This window comes from Momordica charantia (assembly GCF_013281855.1).
Source record: "Momordica charantia cultivar OHB3-1 chromosome 7 unlocalized genomic scaffold, Mcharantia_2.0 BLBB01000007.1, whole genome shotgun sequence".
Lineage (NCBI taxonomy): Eukaryota > Viridiplantae > Streptophyta > Magnoliopsida > Cucurbitales > Cucurbitaceae > Momordica > Momordica charantia.
Window position 1 is genome coordinate 10,373,821 of NW_028275165.1, and position 22,458 is coordinate 10,396,278.

At 42.2% G+C, this 22,458-nt stretch overlaps 1 non-coding gene across 1 annotated transcript; it reads right to left on the minus strand.

Annotated features, from left to right (window-relative positions):
- Positions 1–22,150: 22,150 nt before the first annotated feature.
- LOC148210324 (small nucleolar RNA R71) lies at positions 22,151–22,257 on the minus strand. Its single transcript, XR_015792526.1, has one exon. It is a non-coding gene; the product is annotated as a small nucleolar RNA R71 (small nucleolar RNA).
- Between the last annotated feature and the right edge of the window lie 201 nt (positions 22,258–22,458).

The window sequence follows — 22,458 nt, forward strand, 5'->3', positions numbered from 1 at the left end:
TTTATACTTTGTTTGTGATCATCAAAATATTTGGTTTGATTGAAGCCATAGAGCTAACAGAACTTAGATGAGGCCACCACTTCGGGTAGACCTAGTCTTGTGTCTGAACCTCCCTAGCCAGACTTAGGGAAGAATACAGAATACCTGATAACATCCTGATAAGGTTGCCTCAGGTTAACGAGAGTATGGATAATCCTCTTCCTGGGTGGGTCAGTTTCTACCCTCAGATGTTCGACCTCGGTTTCGGTTGCCTCTTCATCCATTCATCCAAAAATTTTTATCTGCCACCAATCTGGACCCAGCTCAGCTAGCGCCCAATGGGTAGGGCACCTCCTCAGTCTGTGGTTCACTTGGTCGAGCTTGCTCCGGCGATGAGGACCTCTTCCTAAGCTTAGGTAAGTTCTTCGCCACTCATATAATTAAACTTTACAAAGAGCATCCAGGTCAGTATTATATATCAGCTCAGAATTTGTAACGACCCAGAATTTCCCCCACACTTCTAAGTCACGTTAACTACCCAACTGATTAAACTTAACCCCAAACGCATGATGCCAACTCCCTATGCAACAATTATATAAAATCAAGTTCCACCTCTGGTCAATTCAACAATAAATCAATTTCATAGAATATCATTCAACAACATCTGTGGACAACCTCACGGGGCAATTTTATTATTCAAACTAGGCAAAACTCAACGAATGGTAGAGAACTAAGATAGACACCTATCCTGAAATAAAGTCAATACCAAGTGGGAACCTCCCAAATTATTGAAACACGAACACATAGTTTATTGACCATAACATAAGGTCTTAATTAATAACTTAAGCTAAGCAAGAATGACTAAGCAGCCTATGGTCCTCGCTCGTCATGCCTCCTCCGTCTCATCACCATGGTCGCCCACGAGTCCTTCACCTGAAACAATCATTGTAGAGGGGGGTGAGTATATAAAATATACTCCGTAAGTAGCCCTCACCAACAACACACACACATCATGCTCAACTAAATCATGAAACATTCATAGTCATGCCTTTCATCACATCATGCATTCAAACATAGACACATCCCATAAAATTTGGTGACAACCACAACCAGGAACACGTTAACTACCAACCTCTAGTCTCCCTAACATCTCAAGTACCTCTACGCTTATCACAGCTATCCTAGCCTTCCACAGTTAACTCCTTCGAGTAGAGTCGGCCTCTTACCATTTTTACCCAGAGCTCCGACACTGCTGCATCGGCCCTCGACCATTTTTACCCGAGGCCCCGATGACTTCACCCTCTATTGGCCCTTGACCATTTATACCCAAGGCCCCAATAGTCTTCCTTCCAAAGGACTCCTCGTATCGACCCTCGACCATTTTTACCCGAGGCCTCGATACTCCATTATTGACGTATCAACCCCCGACCATTTATACCCGAGGCCCAGACACTCACTCATTCATTTCCTCCAAGAATCCAACTCTCACCAGAGTCTTACTATATACTTTCTTAAGCCATTACCCCTGCATCTTTCAACTCACAAATACAATTCAGCATGCTTCCACAACATAAACAACATTCTAATAATGAAATAATAAACCAATCATGCTCTCACAATATAACTTTTCTTAACAACGACTCCATAATGAGTTTCGTCGCAACAAAGCATAACCAAACAAATTTTAAACCATTGGAGTCCGACACAGTTCACCCAAAAGACTTAATATCCAGCATCAATATTCAATAAGCATCACTACGTATAATATCGCACAAGATACGCTGAACAACTCATGCATATTCAGACAACAAACATTTCCACAGCAATACTCAGCAGTTTAGCAAAGCAGAAACCTCACCATTCTCACCGATATATATCCAACACTACTCCAAGTATACCGATTAACACAACGAGAATTATTTAGCACAATGACGTAGCAAAATTAATATTAAACGCCACAAAACCAGCACATTAGAGACCATTTAACATACGTTAACGCAAGCACACGCCCCTTGTCTACTTACACACAACCGCGCCCTTAAGTTTTACGTCGACCTCACACCTAAGCACTAAAATAGAAAAATACAGCAAGTTACGTACACTATTTAGCCTTCGAAATCAATTCTAAAAGGGTTCAAATGACTCATTACCACCAAAACCGACTTCGTATAGGTGTGGGTCACCTAGATCTAGCTCGCCAAGGTGTGGGTAGCCTAAATCGAGCTTCGAACAGATGTGGGTCACCGCCAAACGTTCAAAACGTTGCTGTAACGCACAAATCCCGCCGCTGGAGTTGCTGTTCGTCGGATCGTAGCAGCAGGTCGTCGAGGTTCGTCGCGGATCTGACTCGTTCGTCGTGCGCCGCCGGTTCGCCGCTGTAACGACCCGTTCGCCGTGCGCCGCCGCGGATCTGACCCGTCGCTGTGTGCCGCCGCGAGGAACGCTGCAGGGAGTGGTGCTGGTTCATTGCAGACCGTCGGGGAACGCGCCGCTGCTGTAGATTGCCGGGACGTCGGGGAAGTCGCACCGCCGCTGCTGCTGCTACAGATGCCGCCGCCGCTGCTGCTACAGGTGTGGTCGCCGGCCGCCGCTGCTGCTGTTTTGAGGAGGCGCCGCCGCTTCCGTCGCCGCCGTGAGGTGTGGTCGCCAGTGAACAAGAAGAAGAAGAGGGGTGGGTGACGGCTAGGGAAACAAGGGAGGAGAGAAGAAGAAGATGAAGTTTGTTTTCTTTTTCCTCTTTTCCTTTGTTTTAAAACCAGCTTAACCCAATAAAGGCCCAACAAGTCCAAGCCCACTACACGAAGTCCGGTAAATATAAATTTAATTGGAGTTTAGAGCCCGATAAATATGTATAAATTTAAATAACAATTAATTTAGAAATTAAATAAAAAATCTCCTGATTCGAGACTAACTAACCTGAGGGACTCGGGGCGTTACAGAATTCCTTTTGTAAGATCATGGACTCCCTCTCAACCAATAAACACTGACGAGACAAATAGTTCATCGTCTCCGGTGAATGTCTCGTCACTAGGGATGGGGAACCTTTCTGCCAAGTTCCTAGCGAGTTTAGGAAGCTAGGTATGTTTTACCTCGGGTCGACCGTAGGATAGGAAGTAAACTTACTTGCCTTTACTTCTTTTTGCATTGAATTAACTTGACTTATTGTTAGGATTGACTTTTTACTGTAGAAACATGTGTCGGTAGCCTTGTTTGACCACGTTTTTGACCCATTTCCCATTATTATTTGCTAAAAAGGACCACATATTCTTAAAGTAGAACATACATAGATTATTTCTGCATAAAAGTCAAACTATGGTACTTTAGGAAAAATATGAGATAAATGCGGTCAAAGTTGGAAGAAAATAACAGAATTCTATTTTTTTTTGCAGAATTGCACCCGGCGCATTTTTGGAGGGCAATTTGTCAAAACGCACGTTTTGATTAATGAAGGGCAAGGAGGACATTTCCCACATGTTCAAAACCGTGAGTCCAAGTCCAAGAGAGGTGATTAGATGAATCTCAACCCTTTTCTACCTAAAATGGAGGGGAGTTTCAACCAACCCATTGTGCTATAAAAGGAAGCCATCCATCCCTCAACAAATCATCCCTTCCAAGCTTCATTTCATCTTCTTTTAGATGCTCTCTAGTTGTAGAACACGTTTTTAGGGTTTATGTTCATGTTCTAGTTGTTCATTTCTTTGTTTTTCACGCTTTTACCTTTCGTAGTGCTTTTAATTCGAGTTCTTACTTCCGTTCTTTGTTCATTCTGTTCTTTTAAAGTTCTTTAGCGAGTTTCAACTCCCCTTACGCTCGAGAGAGAAAAGGGTTAAGCTAGAACTCCTTGTACGGCTTATTTATTGATTTCAATTCAATGAAAAATACTTTCTTTATGTTTTCGTGCATTTACTTTCATTTAATTATGTTCTAAACTAGTTATCAACCTCCTTGTGGAATGCCTTAGTCAAATGATTTGATTTTCAACACGCTCGGGATGTTGGCCAGATTGCGCCTGGCACTTTTTTGGGTTGGTTTCTAAAAACTTCTCTTTACGTCTTTTTTCCATTTGGCCAGTGGGAACTTCATTTATACACTAAAGCCCAACCTTGGGAAAGGTCAGTTAGGTAAAATAATAGGAAACCGATATGGGATGTGACTTAGGAATAAGCGCATAAAATATGGTCCTAGGAATAGGCCCTCTGACCCATAGGAATATGATTATAATTGAGTTGGTAGATATTCTCTAGGATTGTAATCACACATAGAAATATGATTGTAGGTTACCCTAGCCTCTGCAGCAACCAAAAGCGGTAGTGAAAGAGTAGAACTCAAATCCCAAGAAAAGTCAGGAATTGCGCCTGGTGCATTTTCCCAACATAGTGTGTTTTCCATGTTTTGCATCAAAACTACGGTAGGAGACAAGGAAGTTGAGTTTCATTAAATTGCTTGATAGTTAAAACCCCAAACAACAACATTTCACCATTATTTTCTTCCTAAATCACAATTGCATATTTGAACCATTTGACTGCATTACTTGATTTTGAAAAGCAACAAGTCCCTGAGGATTCGACCTTGGATTACTTCCGAGTATTACTTGTGACCGTGTGCGCTTGCACGAGTCTCTAATCTTTTTAAAGGTAGAGAAAATCCCAACAAGTTTTTGGCGCCGTTGCCGGGGACTTATTTTTCAAAATCATATTATTTTTTTCAAGTGAATTGTTTCATGTGTGATTGTTGCATACCTCTGTCATTGGACTTAATTGTTATATCTAACCTTTAAGGGAGTTGTGTATGAGCACAGGGTTTGGTTGGTTGACCTTTGATCCAGAGAATGAAAGAACCCTTAAAAGGATAAGGCGTGAGCAGAGGTTGAGAAAAACAAAAGAAAAAAACTGAAAAAGAGAAGGAAATGAAAAAATAAATAGGAGGTTACTTGTATTGAGCCAACAATTAGTAGGAGTGTTTGAAATGGAGTCCCAATTTATGTATACTCTTCTAATGGGAAGTAACATGCCCATAGCTCCTGTGAATCAATTATGTTGTTTATATTGTGCTGATATTCGTCATTCATTGGAATATTGTCCATCTAATCCTTCATCTTTTTATTATCCAGGTCAACAAGGGAACCAACAAGAATTCAACCATTATTCAAATCCATACAACCAAGATTGGAGGGATCATTCGAATTTCCCGTGGGGAGAGCTTCAACCTGAAAGTATATTCCATCTATATGAGCATGCATTCCCACCAGAATTCCCGTCACAACCTCAACAGGAATGCAATCAACCATGGATGCCAGAACAAACGCAATTATTGGAAAGTTTTAGCCTTGAACAAACTATGATAAATTTTATGGCAAGAACTGATGAAGCATTACGTAGGCTGCAGAGAAAAATTGAGCAAGTAGCCGATGAGTTGAGGAATAATCCACCAGAAGCATTGCCTACCAATATGGAAGAGCAAGGTGAGGCATTCAATGAAAGGAGTCAGCTTGAAGATGACGAACTTGAGCTCCCAATATACAATGATGATCCACCAATCCCCGAAGTGATAAATGAGGTATGGAAGAATAAGGAAGTTGAACCCGAGAAACCGATAGAGGTAATGGAGCAGGAGGTTACAATGGACCTAAACCTATCACCTCTAAATATTCGACCGTTTTTCCCTTTCCCTCGATGCTCTTTAGAGATAACCCAATACATACAGAAGGAAAAGTTGACCAAATCTGTCGAGGATCAAGTAAATGAAGAACTAGGAGAAGATGTGATAGGTTCAGATGAAGGGTTCTACGTTAAAGTTTCATCCCAAATTCCAATTTTCAAAAATCAATGCATACAAGTAAGTCACCTACCCCTCGAGCTAGACCTTAAAGCATATTGTGCTCAGAAGGAGCGAAACTGTGACATGGTAGTAGCAGAAGAGAGATCAAATGAGCTTGAGGAAATGAGTGAAAGTTGAAAGCCTCCAACATTCTTGAAAGTAAAATCAACAGGAGGGAAGTTTTGTACATTAGTGTCATGTTTGTTTACTTTCCAGTTTTTTTTATTATGTCGTGAACGTTTTAATAATTTCATTTTCTTAGTACAGGATTGGAGTTCCCAAGAAAATAAGCAAGACATAAGGCAAAGAGCAGTGAGCATTATTCCACAAGAAGGAACAATCAAGATTTAAATATGGAATGCATAGAAAGAAAAAACGCCACTTGGTGGTCGTTATTTTTTTTCTCATTAGCTGAATAGAGGGAGTTTTCTAACCCTTGTTTTGTTGTTGGTATAATGTTGTTTTGTTCATGTGTGCTTAGTCATGATATTTTCTAGGTAGAAATATTTGCATAAGCTGGACAGCATGCTGAGATGTTTTGTGGATAACATATATCATGTTTAGTCTTACAAGTTAGGGTCATATAAGCATTAAAATTCTATGTACCCCAGGCACCTTATCATACTTCATGCCTTGTGTCCTGCTGCTAAAACTACTGTCTATTTGTTAAGCATGCCTAATCATAAAAAAAAAAATAGTGAAAACAGTCCATTGGTCATGTTGAGGGCGTTTGTGTAAAATATTTTTTTGTCTTCTTTTTGCCAAATTTTTACATTTTCTTTAAGGCTTTTTTGTGTAGATTCCAAATCTAATTTTTGTTTTTGCATTTGAATTTTGCAGGATCAAGATCCGACCGACGTCAAAATTGCGCCAGGCGCAATTTAAGAGAAAAAATTCGATTTTTGAGTTATGGATTAGGGCTTTCGTGGGCTTTACGTGGGTTATGTTTAAATGGGCTTTGGGTTGTTTTTAAATCAAAAGGAGGCCCAATTTTAAACCCAATTATGTTTTTAATATGTTTTAAAACATAAAACAAAAAGGCTTAGAATTTGAAAACACCCCATTCACGATTTTTCACCAAGATTTTCTCACTTGTTTTCAAATCTTCTCTCAAGAAATCTCAAAGAATCTCAAAGTCTCTCTCATCTCTATCTTTTTCGGCACCTTTAGGGTTTATTGGAGGGATTTTCGTTGTCGATCGTGAAGCAAGATCAAGAACCATGGAAGGTTCATCTTCCTCCAAGCCACACGACAAAGAGAATGAGAAGAAGAGAGTGTTGTTGCCTCCACCAACCAAACCGGATATGATTCCTCTTGAACCTCCTAGGATTTCTCATGAAAAGATAGTTTTTGATCCTAGGGAACAAAGAAGAAAATATGAGGAAGCTATAAGAATGAACCCTAGGAGAAATCAATCCATAGGTGGTACAAATTCTGAAAAAATCAATATGTAATCTCATGATGCTAGGGTTAATAAAGAAGGTTCTAGTGAAAAGAAATTAGGAGGAGTTAATAAAGTCTATCTTCGAAAAAATCAGTCTTTAGAGGAAAAAGGTGCTGCTTTAGATGAAGAAATAGCTAGACTTTAAGAGAGAGCGGAGATGTTCAGTAAAAATAACGAAATTAGGGATAAAGAGAATGAGAGGGTTTATGCGAAAATTGAGGAACTAAACATAAAATGGCAAGAATTCATGGAAAACTCAAAGAAAGTGAGTGAGGAGATTCAACTTGAGTTAAATAGCATGAGTATACGTCGTAGGATGAATCTTTCTCAAGAAACCCCGTTTCCGAGTCTGTAGAACTATCTATCCCTTCCCCTCTTTCCACTACTATTGCTGTGCATATCGAAGGTCAAGAACAGGTTAGTGGGGACTCATAACATGACACGGAGCCCTTGGAGCACTCAGATTCGGCCACGGTCGAAATTCAAAGCCAAATTGCGCTTGGCGCAATTATGGATGAGACTCCACCGGCCACTCTACAAGGTATTTTGTCTCCATCTTTTCCAGATCCTATCTTGACTAAAAAGCCCCTAGTTCTTGATGATTCAGAACAGGAAAGGACAACACCGAGAATTGCCGAAATTTTGGTGGTGTTGAATGAAGCAAGGGGAGAAGATCCATTAGAGGATGATGGAAACACTGGGGCAGCACAAAGACAATTGAATGTTGATGGAGAGGATGAAGATCTTGGAGAATTACCTCAAAAAGTGCATGGAGATGAGTTTGAAGAGGAAGAAGAAAATGACGATATCTCTCAATATGAAGTGAGAGTACGAACTCCAGTGCATGAATCTCAGCAAGAAGATGAGGAGCCCCCTGCACAAGAGCGAGAAGGAACATCTGGTCCTGTGGATGTCCTTAGTGAGGCCATGGAGGAATCATCTTCCTCTTATTCACAACGTAAGACCCGTTCTTTGTTGAGTTTGAATGTTTCTGACCCAAACTTTGTTGCTAATGCAGAGACTTCAGATGAGGAGGTGAGCTTGACCGAAGTGGTGAAGAAAACACAAAAGAAGAAAAAAGTGGCAGAAATTGCGCCAGGCGCAATTTCTAGGCCAAGGACCTGCGCCGTTGTAGCACGTTTGGCTGCTCAAAAAGAAGTCGAGGCCGGTCCATCTAAAAAAGTCAAGAGGGCTAGGGAGCAAAGAGGGGCAAAAGAGCCACTTGAGGAGGCCAATGAAGAGGAGACCGATTCTACCGAGCAGACACCATCAAGAGTAAAAAGGGTGAGATCAGAGGTGAGAAGGCCCACCTTCACAACACGTGATATCCTCCTTGAGAGAGGTTTTGATGAGAATGGTTGGGAGGCATTGTTTGCCCCAATTACACGTGTATCGGAGGCCTTGGTGAAAGAGTTTTACATTGCCATCAATCCCAACCGAGGGGATGTAGTGAGAGTACGGGGTAAAGTGGTAAAATTCTCGCCTTCCATTATTAATACTCACTATGGTTTGTTGGATGTTTTTAATGCCATAGGTAATGAAATTTTGGTGCATCCATCGGACGAGCAAGTGGAAGAGGCACGTAGGCTTATTTGTAGACCACATAAGACATGGACCGTCTCAACCACGGGAAAGCTTTCTTTAAAGCCCCTTGACATTAATGAGCAAGCGACAATTTGGATGTATGTGGTGAAGAATCGATTGATACCCGCTTCTCACGATTCCTCCATTAAGCGCAATAGGGCGATGATGGTGTACATCCTCATGAAGGGCATTGAGTTCAACTTTGGGGAGCTCATAAGGAACGAGATTCGGACTTGCTCCGAGAAAATGGTAGGTCCTCTTGTTTTTCCTGGATTAATAACTGAGTTAGGCTTACAGGCGGGAGTGGAGGCCGATGATGCCAATTTTGTGATGCCCAAGAAGTCGTTCACATCCCTAAGAAGAGTTCGGGGGTATTTCATTGTTTGAGAGGAAGATTCTCCCATTACCGCTGCGGATCCCGAGACCCAAGGGGTGGTGACTAGGGAGCAGTATGATGAGCTTAGGCATAAGTACGAGCTTCTTTTGGTTACTCAACGTGTCACATGTGCTTTCCTCAAGAAGATATACGGTGATGAAGCACCTTCATTCCCCGACTTACCATCTTCTTCCCGTTTCCCTACCGATTCCACCGATGATGAGTCTTCCGATGATGAGTAGGGGAGTATCTCCCTCTTTTTGTTTTGATATATGGATCTTGATTTTGTATGTTAGATTGTTTAGTTTAGTCTGCATGTTAGGTGGTATAGGTTGTTGTTTTGTTGTTTTAGTTTGCATGATAGGTTGTTTAAACTTAGTTTTAGTTTTAGGTTAGTTGTTGGGATGTTGTGCTGTTAGGAAGGTATATATGTTGTGTTTTTGCATATGTTTAAAGTTCAAGCTTGCATGTTTCCTTGTTCTAGCTACTAGCTTGTCCTTAGCTTCTTCAATGCATCTTTTCTAAGCTATCAACATGTTCATCTTTTTAATGAAATGCTTTCCTTTGTTCTTTGTTTTTGTATCATGTTGATGAGGATTCTTAGGGCATGAATAGGTTAGATTTTCTAGTTTTATGATCAAGTCATAAGTCATTTTCCATTCTTTTTGTTTTGGTTATAAAACTGTGTTCTGCTTCTTTTTGTTTTGAAACATTAACTTTTTCATTGCTTTGGAAGTCCTTGTCCTTTTTGTGCCAAAATTTTGCATCTCTCAAAATTTCTTTCCCCAGTGAGGACACTGTTTCCCTTAATTTTGGGGGGGACGATGTGTGTCTTTTTGTTTTGAGAAAGAAAATGCATTTTTATTTTGGAAAAAAAGTCAAGAAAGAAAATGCAAGCAATAAAAGAGTCATATGCAAGAAAATTTTTTCGAAAGAAAGAGTATGAAAAAGAGTACAAAAGAAGAAAAGCAAGTTCAAAAAAAAAAATGAGTCTTAAGAGAAAATAAGAGTGGGGAAAGAAAAACAAAACTGAGAGTAAGAAAAGAGTGGTAAGAAACATGAGAGGAAAGAAAATGCACTTACTTTTTCACGAGTCCCACTATAGACATTCATTTTCTTAAAATGGGTGGTGTTAGCATCTTGAAGGGTGGTAGCCTACATATTAAGGTGACTTCGTGAAAACCACTGTCGACATCATTTTATGTCTGGTTGCTACCTAACAAGTTTCTATGAGTGGCTGTGGTTTGAAACCGATGTTAGTGTGTTGAAAACCTCAGGGGCTAGTAGCCGGTCCACGTGATGTTAAAATTTTTGAATCAAAATGGAAGTGTCCATATTCCATGGTTTTGTAAAAAAGTTTTGTGTTTTAGAAAAGAAGAGGATTTAGAATCGTTTTTATTTTCAAAACAAATGATGGTTTATGGTTTGTTTGCTTGAAAGTTAAGTTAGGACGTTTAGCTTGTGGAGCCTTTCCTGAGACTTATATGATTCATTTGCTTAGAACATTAGGATTGTTGATCATTCATATTTCTAGCATGTTGATTGTTTTAGATTTGTTGTTGTTGTTTTTGCTTGAGGACAAGCAAATGGCTAAGTTTGGGGGTGTGTTAGGGTTGACTTTTTACTGTAGAAACATGTGTCGGTAGCCTTGTTTGACCACGTTTTAGACCCATTTCCCATTATTATTTGCTAAAAGGACCACATATTCTTAAAGTAGAACATACATACATAAAAGTCAAACTATTGTACTTTAGGAAAAATATGAGATAAATGCGGTCAAAGTTGGAAGAAAATAACAGAATTCTGTTTTTTTTTGCAGAATTGCACCCGGCGCATTTTTGGAGGGCAATTTGTCAAAACGCACGTTTTGATTAATGAAGGGCAAGGAGGACATTTCCCACATGTTCAAAACCGTGAGTCCAAGTCCAAGAGAGGTGATTAGATGAATCTCAACCCTTTTCCACCTAAAATGGAGGGGAGTTTCAACCAACCCATTGTGCTATAAAAGGAAGCCATCCATCCCTCAACAAATCATCCCTTCCAAGCTTCATTTCATCTTCTTTTAGATGCTCTCTAGTTGTAGAACACGTTTTTAGGGTTTATGTTCATGTTCTAGTTGTTCATTTCTTTGTTTTTCACGCTTTTACCTTTCGTAGTGCTTTTAATTCGAGTTCTTACTTCCGTTCTTTGTTCATTCTGTTCTTTTAAAGTTCTTTAGCGAGTTTCAACTCCCCTTACGCTCGAGAGAGAAGATGGTTAAGCTAGAACTCCTTGTACGGCTTATTTATTCATTTAAATTCAATGAAAAATACTTTCTTTATGTTTTCGTGCATTTACTTTCATTTAATTATGTTCTAAGGTAGTTATCAACCTCCTTGTGGAATGCCTTAGTCAAATGATTTGATTTTCAACACGCTCGGGATGTTGGCCAGATTGTGCCTGGCAGTTTTTTGGTTGGTTTCTAAAAACTTCTCTTTACGTCTTTTTTCCATTTGGCCAGTGGGAACTTCATTTATACACTAAAGCCCAACCTTGGGAAAGGTCAGTTAGGTAAAATAATAGGAAACCGATATGGGATGTGACTTAGGAATAAGCGCATAAAATATGGTCCTAGGAATAGGCCCTCTGACCTATAGGAATATGATTGTAATTGAGTTGGTAGATATTCTCTAGGATTATAATCACACATAGGAATATGATTGTAGGTTACCCTAGCCTCTGCAGCAACCAAAAGCGGTAGTGAAAGAGTAGAACTCAAATCCCAAGAAAAGTCAGGAATTGCGCCTGGTGCATTTTCCCAACATAGTGTGTTTTCCATGTTTTGCATCAAAACTAAGGTAGGAGACAAGGAGGTTGAGTTTCATTAAATTGCTTGATAGTTAAAACCTCAAACAACAACAATTCACCATTATTTTCTTCCTAAATCACAATTGCATATTTGAACCATTTCACTGCATTACTTGATTTTGAAAAGCAACAAGTCCCTGAGGATTCGACCTTGGATTACTTCCGAGTATTACTTGTGACCGTGTGCGCTTGCATGAGTCTCTAATCTTTTTAAAGGTAGAGAATATCCCAACACTTATCTCGTGCAGTTGTCCCTCGACCTTCACCTCGAGTAACCATAACCTCTGAAGAAGTCAAATATAGCGTGTAGGGCTTTGGGAAGATTTGGCACGAGGGAATCATAGACAAGATCAACTTGCATCATTGCGACCTATCCTCACTTGAACCGAGCCGAGCAGCGAAGCTTGATAAAATGGTGTCCAAATTCTTCAACTCCTTGAATATGAAGTGTATCTCTGACAGCCTCGCTGCCAACCATGCTGAGAAGAGGCATAGGAGCGAGGGTACTTCGACTCAAGGAGTCAGAACTTCGGCTGAAGCGTCTCAACCCATCCAAGTCGAGCCCCTGCGAACATTGGCATCACTTCTTCAGGCTCTCTCCACAAGGGACAATCGTCAGGTCAGAGGGCGCACAGGTTTGACGAACCCTCCTCATGATCTCCTCCAGCTCCTATCACACTTACTTCGATAGAGGAATTCCCTCCTACTACTCCGAAACGGGACTTTGAGTACCCTTTCAAATTCAGCTTCTTGGCGACCGCGCTACGTGAAAGCGTTGTTACCGCAGTTCACAATAGCACGACTCGATCACTGAAGCGAGCGAGGGGTCCTTCTTGGAGAAGGCTATTGACTATTTTCAGGCCATGATAGACCAGCTGGCCAACCTGCACTTTACGGCTTGCTCTACTGGGGCCTTGGAGCTCACCGCGTGGAAGATGAGCTTGTCGTGGGAGCGCGAAGCCACTAAGACCATAGAGGCACTGAGGGTCGAGGTAGGCAAGCTTAAGGCATACAAGATCGTAGAGGAAAAGGAGCGTACTGCACTAGAAAAGCATCTGAGTCGAGCTCGCCTAGCTGTAAAGGACGCTAAGGCTCAAACAAAGAATGAGATAGATCTTCGTCTGAAGGCTGAGGCAGATCTTGCGGCGAAAAAGGCTGAGCACCAGAAAAAAGGGTCGACCTATGCCAACCTATAGAACGCGATCAAGGTGATGCTTAAGCTCAATGACGTAGTGAAGGGTTGGCTAACAAAGACTTTGACTTTGCCACTGGACCTCACTTAGTATACCAGGAATATGAGGTTGAGTTGGAGGCCGAAGATGATGAGGAAGTTCAGGTCGTCGAACGAGTGGAAGGCCAAAATGACCCGAACGCCAGAGCTTAAAGTGCCTCAATTGTATGCTCCAGATGTCTAGTCGGAGCGATTGTGCTTCAGCTCAGTTCAGTAATGGCCGAGATATATACACCTCGGCTTCATTTTGAAAGTTAATTGAATTTCTAATTTTTAGGGTTACATTATGTCCACTTCTGCTCACTATCGTTGTTTACTGAACTGACCTGTTAGATTTCTTAGTGCATGTAAAAAAGATTTGTTTATAACGCAACTAATTAATGAGGGGAGTATGATCCAAGCCGATCAGTAATCACTCTCACTTCCAACTCTGATATCATTCATCGGCCCCATTTAAGTTTGGCTCGACCAGACGAAGTAGACTTAATAATGCATACAACCTAGTTAAACTTAGATTGTTCTACATTTATTGATAATAAATACGCAAATGCTGAGCATTCCAAGGATGAGGTAACTTGTTGTCGTTCAGGTCGGCAATGATGTATGTTCCAGGCCGAACTACCTCGCGAACCTTGTAGGACCTGCCTAGTTCGGCTTTAGCGTTCCTACATGGGTCAAGACCTTTTTGAGGACGAGGTCTTCTAGCTTGAATGGCCGCGGCTTTACTATAGCATTGTAGTACCGAGCCATTCGATTTTGGTACTCGGCTCGACGAAGCTGCGCCTGAGTGCGTTTTTCCTCCAAGAGGTCTAGGTTGAGCAGGAGTGCCTCATCATTTGCCATTTGGTCGAAATTTTCTACCCTTAATGTGGGCAGCAGAATCTCTTCTAGTAGGATCGCTTCTTAGCCGAACGCTAGACTAAATGGAGTCTCTCCAGTTGAGCGTCGGGTTGTAGTTCGATACAACCAAAGCACTTCAGAAGTTCTTCGGCCCAGCGACCCTTTAACGCCTCAAGCTTCATCTTCAGACCTTGCTTTATGATCTTGTTGATGGCCTCAACTTGCCCATTAGCCTGGGGATGAGCGGGGGGTGAACTGAAGTGATTGATGCTGAGATCACTGCAAAACTTGTTAAAGTAAACGATGTCGAACTGTTTGCCATTGTCAGTAATCAGGGCATAGGGTATGCCAAACCAACAAACTATGTTAGTCCATACGAAGTTTGTAATATTCTACTCGATTATCTTCGCCGGTGGTTCGGCTTCGTCCCATTTGTTGAAGTAATCTATTGCCACAATTGCGTGATTAACCTGACCTTTATCAGTGGGGAGGGGTCCAATGAGGTCCAGGCCCCACTGGGCAAAAGGCAAGAGACTAGATATGGGGGTGAGGAGTTCGGGAGGACGGTACAGTATAGTAGCGAAGCATTGGAACTTGTCACATTTTCTATTGAATTGCTTCGTGTCGCGGTCGAGGCTTGGCAAATAATAGTCTTGCCTAATTATTTTAAATTCCATGGACTAAGCACCCGAATGATTTCCACAAACTCCTTCATACACTTTTCTCATGACGTAGTCGGCTTCGTCTGAGTCGAGGCACCTGAGAAGAGGAAGGGAAAAATGTAACGACCCAGAATTTCTCACATACTTCTAGGACACATTAACTACCCAACTAATTATACTTAACCCCAAAAACGTCCTGTCAACTCCCTATGCAACAAATATATAAAATCAAGTTCCAATTCGCATCAATTAAACGAAAAATCAATCTCATAAAATATCATTCAACAACATTCATGGACCACCGCACGAGGCAAGTTTATTATTCAAACTAAGCGAAACTCAATGAATGGAATAAAACTGAAATAGGCACCTATCCCAAAATGAAACTAACAACAAGGGGGAATCTCTCAATTATTCAAATACGAACAAATCATTATTGGCCATAACATAAGGCCTTAACCAATGACCTAAGCTAAACATGGAGTAACTAAGCAGCCTATGGTCCTTGCTCGTCATGTCTCCTCCGTCCCATCACCACGGTTGCCCCCGAGTCCTTCACCTGAAACAATCATTGTAGAGGGGGCTGAGTATATAAAATATACTCCGTAAGTAGCCCTCACCAACACACACACATATCATGCTCATTTATATCATGAAACAATCGTAGTCATGCCTTTCAACACATTAAGCATTTAAACATAAACACATTCCATAAGAAAGTTCAGTAACATCCACAACCAGTAAACACATTAACGACCAACCTCTAGTCTCCCCAACATCGTAAATACTTCCATACTTATTTCAGCTATCCTAACCTTCCACAGTTATCCCCTTCCATTAGAGTCGGCCCCTGACCATTTATACCTAGAGCCCCGACACTTCTACATTGGCCCTCGACCATTTATACCCGAGGCCCCGATGACTTCACCATCTATTGGCCCTTGACCATTTATACCCAAGGCCCCAATAGTCTTCCCTCCAAAAGACTCCTCGTATCGACCCTCGACCATTTATACCCGAGGCCTCGATACTCCATTAGTGACGTATCAGCCCCCGACCATTTATACCCGCGGCTCTGACACCCACTCTTTCATTCTTTCCAAAAATCCAACTTTCACCCGAGTCTTACTATATACTTTCTGTTACCACTAACCCTGCATCTTTTGACTCACAAGTACAGTTCAGCATGCTTTCACTACTTTAACAACTTTCTAATAACGACACAATAAGCCAATCATGCTCCATATACAGCATCATTTTTAACAAGTATTTCTAAGAATAGTAGCCCGCTAAATACGTCGAACAAAACATACATACCCAGGCACAAACATTACCAAAATAACAACCCAGTCATGCTCAATATCCCACAGCAGTATTTAACAAGTATTACTAAGAATAATAGCTCGCTAAACACGTCGAACAAAACATACATATCCAGGCAACAAACATCTCCACAACAATACTCACAGTTTAATAAAACAGAAAACTCACCATTTTTCATCGACAATTACCCAACACCATTCCAAGTATATCGACTACCACAACGGAAATTATTTAGCACAATGACACCACAAATTTAGCATTAAACGTCACCAAAATCAGCACGTTAGAGACCACTGAGCATACAACAACACACGCACACGCCCCTTGTCTACTTACTCACAACCGCGCCCTTAAGTTTTGCGTCGACCACACCCTAAGCACACCAAAACAAAAAATACAGCACGTTACGTACGTTATTTATCCTTCGAAATTAACTCTAAAAGGGTTCGAATGACGCATTACCACCAAAACCGACTTCGTATATATGTGGGTCACCTAGATCTAACTCGCCAAGGTGTGGGTAGACTAAATCGAGCTTCGAACGAATGTGGGTCACCGCTAAACGTCCTAAACACCGCTGTAACGTACCAATCCAGCTGCCGTTTCGCTGCTGTACCGTCGTCCGTCGTGCGTCGCTGCGAGGAGGGGGCGATGTTGGTTCGTTGCAGACCGCCGGGGAACGCGCTACCGCTGCTGCAGATCGTCGGGACGTCGGGAAAACGCGCCGCTGCTGAGTATCGCCGGATCTGCTGCAGAACCCGCGTGTTCGCGCTGTCGATCGCCGCCTGAAGGCCTCGCTGCTCGTGGATCTGCAGTTCGTCGCCGCCGCCGAGGGTCGCTGTTCGTGGAGCTGCTACGCCGCCGCCGCCGTAGCTGGAGTTCGCGTGCACCACTGGAGTTTCTGCAGTTCGTCGCCGCCAAGGGGTTGCTGTTCATGGAGCTGCTACGCCGCCGTCGCCGTCGGGGTTACCGGAAAACGAAAGGGGGCGGTTGGGTTGGGAAGATGAAGAAGGACAAACGGGGGGGGGGGGGGGGCTTGGTTGAAGAAAGAAGAAGAAAGATAGGGTTTCTCTCTTTTTTTTATTCTTTTCTTTTGTTTTGTTTTAAAACCAATTTTTCATCAATGAAGGCCCAACCATCTAAGCCCAAAGAAGAAGAAGTCCATTCCCTTAAAACAAGACCCAACATACAAAGTTCGGTAAATATTAATTTAATTGGATTTTTAGAGTCCCATAAATATAGATAAATTTAATTAACAATCAATTTAATATTGAATGAAAAATCTCCTGGTTCGAGACTAACTAACCTGAGGGACTCGGGGCGTTACAAACTTCCCTCCTTCAAAAACTTTCGTCCCCGAAAGTTGACTGTTCTAACAGTTCAGGGTACCTCGCCTTGATATCGTCCTCCCGCTCCCAAGTAGCTTCTTCCACTTGGTGGTTTCTCCATAAAACCTTAACCAAGCGAATCGTCCGGTTCCTCAACAACTTGGTTTCTTTTGCCAAAATTTTGACGGGTACCTCTTCGTAGCACAAGGACTCATCCAGTTGCAATGGTTCGGGGTCCAAGACGTGCGAAGGGTCATGAATGTACTTCCTCAGCATAGACACGTGAAACACATTGTGAACCGCTGCCAACGACGGTGGCAAGGCCAACCTATACGCGACTGGGCCGATACGTTCCAAAATTTCAAAAGGCCCAATGAACCATGCGCTGAGCTTGCCCTTCTTCCCAAATCGTAAAATCCCCTTTACGGGTGCCACACGAAGAAACACCCGTTCACCTACCACAAACTCGAGCTCCCTACGCCTGACGTCCGCATAACTCTTTTGACGGCTCTGTGCGACTTGCATCCTTCCCCTGATCTTTTGAATAGCACTGTTAGTCGCCTGCACCAAATCCGGTCCCAAGAGAACTCTTTCTCCGACTTCGTCCCAATTAACCGGAGACCGACACTCCTTCCCATACAGTGCCTCGTATGGGGCCATCCCAATCGTGGCCTGAAAACTGTTATTATAAGCGAACTCTATTAGGTAGAGGTACTTGTCCCAACTACCCCCAAAGTCTAACATGCAAGCTCTGAGCATGTCCTCCAAAACCTGGTTCGCACGCTCCGTCTGACCGTCGGTTTGGGGGTGAACACCGTGCTAAAGTCCAACTTAGTGCCCAGGGACTTGTGTAGACTCCGCCAAAAAGTCGAGGTGAAACGCAGGTCTCGATCGGACACTATGGATACCGGTATACCATGTAGCCTGACAAATTCCTGTAAATACAGTTCCGCCCATTTTTCTACTGTATACGTGGCCTTGCCGGGAATAAAGTGAGCAGACTTGGTTAAACGATCTACAACTACCCAAATCACAGTGAATCCCTTAACCGTCCTTGGTAGTCCTGTAATGAAGTCCATAGCCACATCGTCCCACTTCCAGACTGGTATGCTCAAAGGTTGCAGCAATCCAGCAGGTCTCTGTCTTGAAGCCTTTACCTGTTGGCAAGTCAAACACTTGCTAACAAACTGAGCTATTTCCCTCTTCATGTTATGCCACCAGTAATGTTTCTTGAGGTCTTGGTACATTTTGGTACTTCCTGGATGGACCAAGTAGAGAGTATTGTGTGCCTCTTCCAGTAAGTCCTTCCTCAAAGAATAATCTTTTGGCACACACAACCTTCCACGAAAAAGCAAAGCTGCCTCACCCGAGAGAGTGAAATCCCCATGGCCCACCATACTAAAGCCTTTGGCCAAGTTAGGGTCTTCCTTTTGGGCAACAATGATCCTCTGCCTCAGACTGGGTTCCACCGAGAGTCGAGCCAACAGCGCAGAGACATCATCCACTGTCAGCTCTACCTCCAAGCGTTCCAGCTCGCTGTGCATTGGACTGCAGATCGCAACAAGAGATGCCACACTTGCCGCTCTTCTACTAAGAGCATCAGCCACCACGTTTGCTTTACCCGGATGGTAACTAATCTCACAATCATAGTCCTTCACCAACTCTAGCCACCGTCTCTGTCTCAAGTTAAGCTCCTTCTGAGTGAAAAGGTACTTCAAACTCTGATGATCCGTGAAGACCTGAGTTCTCTCTCCGTAAAGGTAGTGCCTCCACAACTTTAAGGCGAAGACCACTGCTGCTAGTTCTAAATCATGAGCGGGATAGTTAAGCTCATGTGCCTTCAGTTACCGAGAAGCATAAGCTATAACTTTCCCATGTTGCATCAGCACACATCCCAAGCCCTTTCGCGAGGCGTCGCTGTAAACCACCAAACCTCCCGTCCCATCGGGGACAGTTAACACCGGTGCAGACACCAAACGCTTGTTCAGTTCTTGAAAAGTCTCCTCACACTCGCTGCTCCAAGTGAAGGTAGCATTCTTACGAGTCAACTGCGTCAACGGTGTCGCTACCCGAGAGAAATTCTGGATGAACTTTCTGTAATAACCAGCCAAGCCGAGGAAGCTACGAATCTCTGTAACTGAACTAGATCTTGGCCAATTGCTAACAGCCTCTACCTTAGCGGGGTCTACTGCAATATCTTCCCTGGTGACTATGTGTCCTAGGAAAGCCACTTGGTCCAGCCAGAACTCACACTTTGAAAACTTTGCATACAACTTATTTCCCCGTAGTGTAGTCAAAACCTGTCTGAGATGTTCCTCGTGACACTGCTCAGTCTTGGAGTATATCAGGATGTCTGATTACGCTTGTTTACATGCGTAAAAAGAAGGTTTTAGATGCTGTTTTTACAATGTTTCAGCTTTGTTTCGGATTTTTCTCGATCGTTTGAGTTCCAATTCATGCAAAATTCATATATTATGGTTTGTGGTTGGCTTATATTGTATTTATGACATTTTAGGACCATTTGGGAGTGCAAATTAATCAAAAGAAGCAAAAAGACGGAAAAACTTACATGGGAGGCGCCAGGCGCCTGGGAAGCCTGCAGAAAAACAGGTTTTCTTCCAACTTTGCCCTTAATGAAACGCGTCTTCCAATGCGTTTTGGTGGTTCCAACCGATGCATACGTGTAGAAGAAGTGTTCCACTATCAGTTTGAGCACGATTTGGTCAATCAAAAGAGTCGGAAATGGGTGATTCACCATCGTTTTAGGACCTACCTAACCAATTCTGCACAGTTATAAATTCCAACAACTTCTCCACCAAAATCATCAAGCCTTGCTTCCTTCTCTTGATCATTTTTAGTGTTTCTTTGTTGCTTTCTAAGTACTTTTGAGTTGCTTTCATTAGTTACTTTTGGTTTTTAAATCCCGAGCACTTTACATTCCTTTATTGAGCTTGTTTTGTTTCCATTTGTACTTAGTCATTTTCTACTTATTCAAATATATAAAAATCTAGCACTTTGCTTATTCTCTCTTTGCCTTTACTTTATTTTTAGTTAAGAGAGTTGTGTTTTTGGAGGAAAGAGCACGTGACACTCCCCCTTGCTTGAAAGAGAAGGGCGAAGCTCTCAATCCCGATAAAAACTCTCCGTTAGTTAACTTTTGTTTTTCACACATGCATTCCACATTCAACCATTTTACTTGCTGTATTTTCTTCAATATGTCTTTCTAAATTCCCGTCTCTAGCCTGGTTATGGATAGTTAGCCTTTTATGTCTAAAAAGGGTTGCTAAGAAGAAGTGTTTTTGCTTTCCATTCATTGCTCAACATGTTTTCCCAAAAAGTTAGGATTTAGAGAAGGCCACTGTAAGTCTTAACAAGTCAATACTGAAAAGGTTGCTTATTTGCATTGTTGAGTGGTTAAACCGAGGAGAGGAGCGCCTTAGACATAAGGGTTCCGCTTAAGTAGCCTAGACATAGGACCTTAACCCGAGGTTGCGACTATTTCCATCCTAAAACTAAGATATCTCTCATAATAGACATATTAGGGAATGTCTTAGGACTTTGAACTTGCTTAGACATAAGTCAAGTGAGAAGCGTAGTCGTTGGTTTCTAAAGTAAAATGCATATTGTCCTTAGCATGTCCTTGATTCTTTGATGGCTAACTTGAAGTAATTCGGGCTAGGTTTTATTATTATAAGTCCAAATCCCAAATCCAAACCATTATTTGTGACCACTTCCCATTTTACAAGAATCACTCATTCCAACATTCACTATTCTTTAAAACTTTAGAGTTTGGAAATTGTTTAGAAGTCCTTGAGGATCGATACTTGGATACTCCGTCCATTTTATATTACTCTGACAGGTGTGCGCTTGCATCTATATAATTGTTACCACGCTTAGCGCGTGCGTTCAGCATAAACAGCCAGTCAAGTTTTTGGCGCCGTTGCCGGGGACTTTAGTTTTAAAATTATTTTCAAATTCTTTTAGTTTTTATTTTTGTGAATTGTTGTTGGGTGTAATTTCCATCCACCGTTTTTGTTCTATATTTTTGGTCGTTTATCTCACAAGGGTAAGTTAAAGTGCATGAGCACAAGATCTTTTCTTCTACCCCTTGACCCTGAGATTGAGCGGACCCTTCGAAAAACTCGAAAGGAGCAAAGACTTCGAAAACAACTAGAAAAGCAAAAAGAGAGAGAAGGTGAAATTAGTCCTGAAAGTGAGGTAGAAAGTACGAGCACATCAATGGCAGATATTCCACCTCGTGATCCGGTTGATCCACCTGCTGTTAACGGTAATATGAGGGATCATGCAAGAAATGATGAATTCAACCATATCCAGATGGCGGACAACAGAGACGTGGCAATGCGAGAATATGCCGCCACGGCTTTTCAGAACTTTGATTCAGGGATAGTCAACCCTATTCCAGCCCACGCAAACTTTGAGCTTAAACCAATGATGTTCCAAATGTTGCAGACAATTGGACATTTTGGAGGGCAGGAACATGAGGATCCACATGATCATCTGAAATCATTCATTCAAATTGCAAATGCATTTCGATTACCTGGTATAACAGACGATGCTCTGAGACTAACACTTTTTCCATTTTCTTTGAAGGACCAAGCTAGAGCATGGCTCAATGCATTTCCACCGGGATCCATCACCACATGGGGGTCGTTAGTGGATAAGTTCTTAACAAAATTCTTCCCACCTACTCGCCACGCTGATATCAGAGAGGAGATCATCTCCTTTAGACAGTATGATCGTGAACCTGTTCACGAGGCGTGGTAGAGATTTAAAGAACTAATCAGGAAATGTCCGAACCATGGCTTGCCGGCATGCATCCAGATAGAACATTTCTTTAGAGGCTTAGATCATCCTACTAAGATGATGCTAAACAATGCTGCCAACGGAGCCTTTACAAAGAAGACATTCAACGAGATAGTTGACATCCTAAATGACTTAGCTTCACATAACGAACTATGGTGTTCGCAAAGATCTAGGGCAGCACCAAAGAAGCAAGATCCAGCTGG